The 12,226-nt window shown below is 21.0% G+C and overlaps 1 protein-coding gene across 3 annotated transcripts in view; it reads right to left on the minus strand.

Moving 5' to 3' along the window:
* LOC100578680 overlaps nucleotides 1-12,226 on the minus strand; it is a 372,214-nt gene that overhangs the window by 221,725 nt on the left and 138,263 nt on the right. For 2 of the 3 annotated variants that reach the window (XM_026441505.1, XM_026441506.1), the window contains one exon: nucleotides 11,888-12,072. The exons of the other annotated variant lie outside the window; for it this stretch is intronic. The gene's annotated coding sequence lies outside the window, so the exon portion shown is untranslated. The remainder of the gene's footprint in view (nucleotides 1-11,887; nucleotides 12,073-12,226) is intronic. 3 annotated transcript variants of the gene reach the window in all.

The following is a 12,226-nucleotide window of genomic DNA, read 5'->3' on the forward strand; positions in this document are numbered from 1 at the left end:
GTTTATATAAAATATCATAATTTAATTTTTAACATATCATTTTAAAAGAAATTTTAATATAATTTCTTTAATAAAACTTTTCTGCTATAATATTTTTTTTCTTTTATTAAATTTTTCTTTTAAGATTAGAAAGATTAGATAATTAGCTTCCGAAGTAAAAATTTCCTTATTCAAAAATTTTATAATTTTATAAAATATTCTCTAGGTAATTTTTATTTATTCGTGAATATATTTTTCCGAGAAAGAAAGAATAAGAATTGAATTAAATTGGTATATTATATTTATATATTTATATATATATTATATTATATTATATATTATATTTTATATATTGTATAATCAGAGTTATAATAAATAATATAAGATTCTTAGCTCTTATTGGTGATTATTACAATAAATATTAATATTAATATTGTATTAAAAATATTTAAAAAATGAAAAAAAAGTATTGATAAAGATCTTAACATTCAACTAATAAAGCTATTCTGAATTAATGATCAAACTCTAAATCGATGATATCTTAAAATAACCAAAATATTTTATGTTATATCTTTCATAATCTCTTTAAAATTTCAAATATCATCTTACTAAAGCTTAATATAATAACATATAGAAACAATGCTCTTGCATTGAGCTCGATAATATCACAAATCCTTTAAAAAAATATAACAAATATATGAAATCGTATAAAAATGTATATAGACATCAATTGCAGCAAAGAATAAAATCATCGAAAGAAAAAAAAAGAAAAGAAAAAAAAATGAAACGAAGGAGACTTTTAACCGGCAAAATGAAGCTCGTTAACGGTCATACACCCATGGCCAATGGTTCTTGACGTTCGTAGAATTACATGAAGACCTTGATACTTTTTATCTTTACTCACTTAGTCCTCCCTCTTATAAAGAGGCAACTACTTCACCGTTCCGCGGAACGTAAAAGATCGCAAAGCGCGATCATAGCGATATACCATTAAGGGTGTTCTGAACGCACGTGGATTATATAGTTTTCAAGGAGACTAATTCCATGTTTTGCGTTTCTTATTTTTCTATTTTTGGATCATTAACATTCTTTAATTGTACTCGTTCACATCCGACTGTCAAATCGTGATTTTTCTTATGTGACAACAATTAATTGTCTAATTATGTGAAAAGAAATATATTTTTTTACTAGAATTTGAGTTGATAATAATATAAGGAATTTAAAAGATATGTTATTGACCTAAAAAGTTTTAATTATATTGCTTTATAAAAAAAATTGAATTTGAAATATAATGAAATTAGAATTACGAAATAATCATAATTACTTGCCACAATATTTATATTTCTTTATATTTCTTAACTTTATAATTATATGACTATTAAACGAATAATAATTGGAACTATAACTATGCATATAAGTAATAATATAAGCAATAAAGATAGAATTTATAAAATTTTTGTTGCTTTTTAAATTAAATTTTCATTATATTATGATAAAATACATTATATGAGATATTTATATGATGAAAAATATGTGAATTGATTAATTAAATATTTTTCAAAAATGAAATTATAACTAATAAGTTTTCATAAAAATTTACATAAGTAATATCTATAATTCAATGTCAGAATCCTCTACGAATTTTTCTAAAATTTAATTCAAAATAAGAATATATTATATTATAAATAAGAATATATTAAGAATATATATATAAATAAGATCAATATTAAACATTTGTTTCAAATACTTTTCAATTATTAATTAAAACAATTTAAAAAACATTTAAATTAAATATCTTTTGTCATACAAGAATTTTTAAGAAATATTTAATCATTATTAGAAAATATTCAATCATCACAATTACAAGTTACTCTTTGTTTATTTATTCTTTAACTGTTAAAAACTAAAGTTAACGCGTTAAAAGTTGGAATTAAACATGTTAAAAGCATATAATTAGTTTTTATTAAAAAGTTTCTAAATGAATAAAGGAATATTATTAATATTTCAATTTTTATTATAAAAATAAATAATATTTGTATTCTCATTGTTAATATTTCTGCAAATTTTTATAAATAAAACAGATTAATCAAACAAATCAGATAAATGCACTGGTTAAAATGTTATAAAATTTTAATTTCTTGATTATCAGATGAATAGAATAAAACATGATTTTAATAATTCAAACATTGTGTTTCATTCGACTGCGATAGCGAAGATTATCTAAGATATATATATATAAGATATATATATATAAGATATATTAAATCTTTTTGCGGATACATAACATATATTCGTGAAATTCGATTTCAGAATTTCCTAATTGAATCGATTATGCCAGTATTATATATACAGAAATATTTTTTGGTTGCATATTAAGAAAAGATGTAATTGAAATTTAATATAAATTATAATTGAAATTAATACAGAGAAGCTGATCGTAAATTTTAAATAGCAACAACGGAGCGTAATGCGGCTCTTAATTAAACTATTTAAGCTCAAAAATTTCTGTTTTTTTAATTACTTAATCAATAAATGATTAATTATTAATGACAAATAGCATACCGTTCATATAATATTTCATAATTTTCCAGAAAAATTTTATTTATTATTGATAAATCAATATCAATCTAACTGTCCACGCAATTAAAATAATCTGATTTAATTGGTCAAATAAAGGTATCAAGAAAGAAAGATAAAATATATTAATTTAATAAATTATATAAATTTTATAAAACAATGAATAAGAAATGAATAAAAATATTTTTTATGAAATGCTAGAAAATTTTTAATGTGATAACAAAAGCATAAAATTCGAAATAATAAATACATTTTAGATTTTTTTTTTTAAATTGTTTTATTTAATAATATTTCGTTTGGATTATTATATAGATTTAGATAGAATAAAATTCACAATGAAAAAATTATTTTGATTGATATTAAATTTTGCAATTTTTATTATTAATTTTCGATTCAATTATCGCTATGTTTAAAAGAGATTAAATTTTATTAAAAATTAAAATATTTTAAATCAATTTTTCATTTTCGTATTTTAATATTTTTAAAAGGAATAAAAAAACGCATAAATAAAATATATAGTTCTATATAGTTCTATATGTAATTTTGTATATTTTTTATTTTTAGAGATAATTTTTGGATAAGATTTAATAATTAATATAATAGATATTTTAATTTTAAATTAGAGATGATTTTTGGATATGATTCAATAACTAATATAATAGATATTTTCTTCGAAAAATTTAATATTTTTTAAATATTATTCCAATAAATCTTTATTGCATCTTTCAGAGGAAATAATTAATTTTCTAGAATAAAATTAATTATCATAACAAGCAATATTTAGAAAACATCTGTCATTTTTTAAAAAAATCGACAAATCTAAAAATTTTAATTTGAATAAGTCAAATAAAATGCATTAGTCTAAACATGTTTTTATATTACAAAGATTTATAACTGTATATGAAAAATGAAAAGAAAAGAATGGAAAAAAAGAAGAAAAAAAAAAAGAAAAAAAAGGAAAAGAATCGTTATGTTCTTCAAGAATATTTCTGAATTTCCATTTGAATCATAAGAGTAAATGTTGCATAACCGACCTCAACGAATCTTCTTTGACATCCTACTTGTCATAGTTTTAGTATATATAGTTGCGAAGTAGTTTTTCCCTGAATCGTTGAGCATATTCAGGTGGTCTTGATGGATTCGATCAATCACGCCATACATGTCAATGGCAAGCGATTATTAAAGCGTGCAAGTGACACACACTTTGCTTGGACACACTTACCTGAAACAGATGCGGAACAAGAAATGAATTGCGGATTATTTTATCATGATCGTTATTCAAATTTTTTTATATTTAAAATAAAATAATATAGCATTAAATTCTAAAATTTGTTTTTAAAAAATTTTGTTTCTAAAAAGCAAATTAATTAATTGATGAAATAATAACGAAATATTAATTTATTCATAAGACATTTTTAGGAGATTTTTTCTTTGATATTAAATAAAAAATATAGAAATTAGTATAAAGTTATTGATTAAGTTATTTATTAAGTTATAAGTAATTTAAACTTCTAATAAAACGAGATAAAGATAAAGTGAATCAAAGAGTAACGGAAATAATACAAACTTAAATTATTTATAATTGAACAAATAAGTCTTTACTGAAATTTTTATATACTAACTTTTATATTTATTTTGATTTCCAGATTCTTCAAAGGAATGGCTTATAATAGATTATTATATTTCATTATTCACAAGATCATTCTAGAGGATCTAATCATTTATTATCTTATTACCCAATCTTTTAACTTCAGAAAACATGTGATATCAATTCTTAAAATTTAATATTGAATTACTAATAATAAACAAAACAAATCATTATTAAATAAATTTTTTATTTAAACTATATGACATTCTTAAATTACAATCTGATTTTGGATTAATTGATTTTAAAAATAATATAAATATATATATTAATATGAAATAATACATATTTTAATTAATTAATTTGCATTCTGTTTTATATAATAAAAATAATCAATATGATTTGCTGCATGAAATAGATATAGAATACGAAGTATAAAATTTTTTACAATTAAATCATTAAATTATTTCTAATTTATTTTTCTTAAAATCAAATTTTTTAAAAAATATAAAAAATATTTCTTTTCATCAATTATTAATGGGAAAATATATAATAAGAAAAAAAATATTATTATATTATATTATAATATATAATATATATTCTTCAATAAAAAATATATTGATTGATTTAAAATCTATTTATAGAAAAATAATATATTTATTATCTTATAACTAATTAAAATTTGCATTGCATAATATTAGATGAAAGACTTAAATTATTATAAAAATAATTAATAGTATTTATTATTATTATATATATATTAAAGTTATTTAATCTAATTTAAATTAATTGATTGTCCCAAATTTAAATTTTTCTAATCTTAAAATAGTATTAATTTGCAAGAAGAAAAAATCTTTCAAAGAAAGAAAAAAATTTTTTTTTAATCAATTTGCACATCGTGTTGTTACTTTATATTAAAACGATTAACGCGACATAACATAATGGAAGAATAACACCATAGAAAATAGTTCACTAAGACAGAAGATAATGATTCTTCGAAATCTATCTTTGATTAAGCGAAAAATCCGCATTCTCGGTGTTTTTGTTTATATGCAAGTCTTCTATTCTCTTCTAATTAGCAAAGAATAAAGAAAACAATAATAATAATAATAATAATAATAATAATAATAATAATAATAATAAAAGAAAAAGAAGAGGAAAAGAAAAAAAAGGAAAAAAGAGAAAAAAAAAGAAAAACAAAAAAAAGATAAAAGCAAAAAAAATAAAGGAGAGAAAAAAAGAGAACAGCGAAGAGAAAAGAAGAGAAATGAAAAGGAAAAAGAAGAAAATAGAAGAGAAAATAGAATAGGAAAACGAATGATGAAGACGACGACGACGATAGGAGACAGCTATGCGACCGCCATACCATGCAGTGGAGAAATCGCTGCGATGCAGAAAGAGAGGAACGAATAGTCAGGATGGGTAAGGTAAGTCAGGCAATCAGGTTGCGGCGCGGGATTCGCAGCAGCATTATTATCTACTTGGGTGGACAGGTGCCAGAGGGTTTGTAGAAGTCCGCGTACGGCATGGTCAGTGGAAGATCGTTATCAAGAGGGATGAGAGCGGTGAGAAGAGAAGGAGGAGTAGGGGGAGGGAGACACTAGGAGGAAAACGAGCAAGTCTGAGAATCGGAAGATAAAGGGATAAAGAAGAGAAAGAAAGTTGGACAAAGATGAATAACGAATAGAATAGGAAACGAAAGCATGAAAAGAAGAAAAGAGGAAAGACAAAGGGAAAGGAAACGAAGAAAGAAGATAAGATAATAGTAGTAGGATAGGGAAGAAGAAGGCGTAGATTCATACTATTAGATGGCTGTTGCCGACGCATATAAGCCACGGTAAGAGAAGACAGCGGATAGCAGGAGTAAAAGGTCTTAGGTAGCATAGTTGCACGCACATTCCCAGTTCACAGCCTTGACTCCGGCGAGAAACGATTCAGCGAGCCGACAGCAACGATGCCAGAAGCAGGCAACCACTGCCACACAAAGAATCAAAGAACCAAACTCGGGAAACGAATGAAAGAACAACTATAGCCATGATGGAGAACGATGCGAACGAATGGGTCACAAGATGGACGAAGAAAGGAACGAAGAAAGGAACCGTGGGTAGAAAAAGAAGGATTTTCTAGCTGGCGCATTCGACTAAGCTATGCTCGTTCACTCGACGATGGCAATTATACGTGACCAAGCCATCCCGACTAGATTCAAGATCAGATAATCCCATCTGTCGGTTTAAGCGGTCTGCAAACGATCCCGCGAACCATCGGATATTCTCTCCCCAAGCCGATTGATTTTTGCTCCAATGTGCGTTTACCATTTTCTCCACTCTATCGATCTGGTTAATCGCCATAATATAATTTAAATTTTAAAAAAATGTTGATTCAATATTGATACACTTTATTTATCTGAATCTATTAATTGAAATAAATAGAGAAAAATTTGAATATTTATATGATAATGTTATTATATAAAACTAATATTTTAATTAATAATACTAGTAATTAATATTATATATAATATTATAAATTACTAATACATAATATTGTATTTATATTGTACATATTATATTTATACATATATATTTATACATATTATATTTATTTATACATATATTATATTTATATTATACATATATATTTATACATATTATATTTATATATATTATATTATATATCATATATTATATTATATTATATTATATTACATTATATTATATTATATTATATTATATTATATTATATTATATTATATTATATTATATTATATTATATTATATTATATTATATTATATTATATTATATTATATTATATTATATTATATATTATATTATATTATATTATATTATATTATATTATATTATATTATATTATATTATATATTATATATTATATTATATTATATTATATATTATATTATATTATATATTATATTATATTATATTATATTATATTATATTATATTATATTATATTATATTATATTATATTATATTATATTATATTATATTATATTATATTATATTATATTATATTATATTATATTATATTATATTATATTATATTATATTATATTATATTATATTATATTATATTATATTATATTATATTATATTATATTATATTATATTATATTATATTATATTATATTATATTATATTATATTATATTATATTATATTATATATATTATATTATATTATATATATTATATTATATTATATTATATTATATTATATTATATTATATTATATTATATTATATTATATTATATTATATTATATTATATTATATTATATTATATTATATTATATATTATATTATATTATATTATATTATATTATATTATATTATATTATATTATATTATATTATATTATATTATATTATAATTAATTTTGATAATGTTCGATAATGTATTGAAATTTTCAAATAAACTATTTCAATAAACTTTTTAAGTTCTTATATTATATATATTTGTCATATATATAATTATGAAAAATTTCACTTATTTTATTAATGTACTTGTTATTATTGGGAAACATTAATTTAATTTTCATATTTTTTAAATAAATATCAAAATAATATTAAATGTATTAATATAATATTAATATGATGTAAATGTAAATAATTTTTGCTATAAATAAGGAATAGTTAATTCTTAAAATAACAATCATTTATAAGAGAAATATGAAAGAATATAAATATCTTATAATTAAAAAAAGAATCTCTGGATTATAATTTAATGAAGGACAAAAAAAGTTTAATGTTATATTATGCGAAATGTAATTGAACGATTATTTTTCGAGCATTGTTAATAAAGAAGTACAACGAAAGGCAACAGCTTCTTTCTTCATCGACCATGAAAGCCTACAATTATTTGCCTCGTAACCGGTATCAACACTTGTTTAAGTTGACAACGAAGAATAGTGTATCTACTTATTAAATTCTTTTATTCGCATTATGCAGACAAGGAATACATGAATGACAGATAAGACAAAATATATATAATAAACAATATATATATAATAATAAACGAAGATTGAATATTGTATTTACATGAATGAAATATTATTTTTTTTTTGATTTGATGAAAAATAAAAAAATGTATATTAGCCTTATTTTTAATAATATAAATTTTTTTTTAATAATATAAATATTATTAAAATTATTATATAAATTGATTATAAAATAGATTTATAGAATGGTTTAATAGATATTTAATATATATTTATTATAAGAAAGAAAATAAAAAAATTAAATTATTGTAAAAAGAAAAATAAAAATAAATGAGAATTATTTATATAATTTATTTATTTATATAATTCTTTATTTATCTATTTATTTTTATAATTTGTATAATTTTCTTTTTCTTGAGAAATTATTAATTACTTAAAATATATCTGAAAATAAATTTTTAAATCTTGTTTACGAAAAGAATTATTTTAAAATTATTTATTTGACAAGAGATTAATTACTATTATTATTATTACTAATTAATTAATTAATTATTAATTATCAATTAATAATATTAATAATAATAATAATAGTGATAGTAATAAACTTAATATATTCATTTATAATTATAAACTGGACGAACAGAGATCAGAAAAATAATTAATATTTATTATAAGCAAAATTTATTAAATCCAATAAATTCTAAATCATTCTATATCATACAAAAATTAACAATAAACAAAAAAGACAAAGAATTTATTATTGATTTATAGAAACAAATTCAATATTTGGTTTTCAATACAAAAAAAGGCATTACAAAAAACATTATGACAAGCGAACAAAAATTACGTCTCATTAAATTTTACTATACGAAGTTTATATACGATACAAATAATAATGACAAATATAAAATAATAAAACATATAATACAATATATATAAATATATAGACTCAAAAAATCTATAAAAATATCACAAAATTTCTTTTTATATTATATATTATATTTGAAAAAATGAAAAAAAAAATATTTTTTTAATGAAATTAAAATAGTAATTTATTTTTTAAACATATTACTTGAAATGTACAAATGAAAGTATCTTATTAGATTAAATATTTGGTTAAACATCTATTTTAATAATTCCTAATCATCTGATGTATCTACGTATATGTGTATGTGTTTATGTGTGTGACAAGAATTGCAAAATATCAACCGCGCGAAACAAACCATACCAGGATTGAATAGAAGCTTAGGAACTCGGAACGAAACCACGAGGACAAATCAGGCAGCCACTTGCACCAGCGGCGACAGTGAAACGTAAGGAAAGGATACGTGTCTTGGATACCAAACGCCTACATAAAATCGACGGCAATGCCATTCCAATGTTAATTGAGGTGCCCCAACGCCCACAGGCTCCAAGTGTTCTCGGTTTACCAAGCAGCTATCAATATGGAACTATCATTAGCTTGATCAGGTCATTGATAACATTTGAATCTCTCCGGTAATTCGCTTAATGAGATAACGGTACCGAATAAAATCATCGTGGTTGATAAAACATATTTAGCCCTGTTTTATTTGAGAATACAAAATCTTTTACTATAAACTATATCTGATCGCATTTTAGAGAATGTTGTCTAGCTCGTTATCCGGTCACAAAACGGTAGACATACTAATAGAATCTGATTGACTTTTTTGGTTATTGTTTTCAATATGAACAAATTATAATTCAAATGATTTGAATAATTTAGTTTTCTTTTCTTTCTTTTAGAAAATTTTTTTTGATAAATATTATTTTATTAATAATTCATTACAAAAGAATATATCTTACTTTTAAATAATTAAATATTATATTATTATATAATATAATAACTTAGATTATTATATAAATAATTATATTATTATATAATATAATATAATATAATTTCAAAATATGTTGTTGCAATAGTGAACAATTTTTTTCTATATATGTCATTCATTTTCATTCAACCTTAGCTTCGTAAAAATATATTTGATATTTTATATTATAATTATATTCTATGATTTGAATTTTGATTTGATTATTTTCTTATTTGAAATATTTAATGCCAAAATTCTCTATGGATATTAATGTGATTATTTTCTCGTAATATTCTTTTCGATATAGTTAATATATTTTAAGATCATTAAAATTCATAAAACAATAACTATTTATCCATTATATATATTTAATTATAGTAATTAATTATTTGTTCTACGATGTATTTCTAATAAATAAGTATATAAATAGATCATATAAATAATAGATCAATAATGCAAATATATTAACATATATATATATATATATATATATATATATATATATATGTTAATATATATATAATATATATAATATATATATATATATTGTATTTATATATATATATATATAAATACAAAAGAAACTTCATTTCGAAGAAGAATATAGAATATAGAATAATATATTATAAGATATAGAGAATAATAAGATTAAACAATTAAATGATCGATATAATCATATTTTTTGAGAAAAGAAAATTCTTAACAAATATCTCGAAAAAAGAAAATAAAAAGTTTGTATATATTGTAATATTTGTTGTAATATTTTTTATTTTCATTATTTAATCATTATAGCACTGTAAACAAAAAATAAATTAATATTTACAATAAAATAACAAATTTATTTGAAAATACATTAAAATTTTTTTTTCAGGAATATATTTTTTAGATTATTTATCTCATAAATATTTAATTATTTTAAATAATGATACAAAATTTATAATACTAATATAAAATGTATCTAAGAAATAAAAACTACTTTTAAAATTATAAAATATTATATAATTTATTTTATTATATAATATAAGAAAAAGCAAATGTCGAAAAGATTTAGAAGAAATAATATTAATTTATTATTTATTAAATCAAATATAGATGTCTGAAAAGATTGAAAAAATTTCATTTAGAGTTTCATATATATTTTTAAATCCATTTCTTATTCTATTATATGAAACAGCAGTAATTTATCTTACTTATGAAAGAATAAACATATCATCATTTCATATAAGGAATTACAAATTTGAAATCTTTCAAAATAAAAAGTATTTTTTAAGAAAATTCCAATTCTAATTCACCAATATCCAATCATAATTAAATCTCTAATTATCCATTAATAATTTCAAAACAATATCTTTAAATAGAATTCATGCTTTAATTACGCATTAATAAATCCTTTCGACTTATACTCAATTAAAATATACATAAATTAATACATTTTTAAGACATTTATAATATCGATTTTAGAGCACAAAACAAATATAAAAAGTAATATAATGTCAATTGAGAGTTATTTACAATTGAGATATTAAGTTACAAGCAATTTAATTTACATTATATATTTATTACGTTTATTTTGATTTCTAGAATTAATTTTAAATTTTAAAAGTACACATTACATATATATATTATCATTCTATATATTCATATGGCCATGTAAGAGTCTTGTTCTAATTTTCCTTTAAAGGTTAACTGCTAACTGAGTTACCAGGCAATCATGAGAGATCAAAGTGACAACAAGATCTATGATTCGAAATTAGTGGCATGAAGGATACGCGAAAAAAAAAGAGAAAATACAAGGAAAAGACTGAGAGTACAGAAGAAGAAAATGACAAAGAAATGGAAAAGAAGAAGAAAGAAGAGACAATCGATGGTGGCGGATGAAAGCGAGCACTGCATATACAGATAGAGAATCAGCCACTGTCTGGAGCAACTGGAAAAATTACCTCTGAATCACTGTACAGCCTACCTGCTGCCTTATTGAGGAACCCGCTCCTTTAGCCGTTCTTTTAGCTTGTGCAGTCAGGAGTATAAATAGCACTCTTTAAGAATACTGGAGACACTGACTCGCATCCATGCATCACTTCTGCGCCACTTCTACATCGCATGCGTGCATATATAGGCAATGTGATATACCAGACATCAGATCGCAGCCTGAATACAAGGAATAGGCAAATATAAGTTAATAAAAGGAGAGACGGTTTGTCTATATTATTTAAGAATAAATAAAAAAGAATTTTATGAGAATAAGATATGATACTTATTTATAAATCAGTTGTAAAGGTAATACGACGATATTTAAAGAAAA

Source organism: Apis mellifera, linkage group LG6, assembly GCF_003254395.2.
Source record: "Apis mellifera strain DH4 linkage group LG6, Amel_HAv3.1, whole genome shotgun sequence".
Taxonomy (NCBI): domain Eukaryota; kingdom Metazoa; phylum Arthropoda; class Insecta; order Hymenoptera; family Apidae; genus Apis; species Apis mellifera.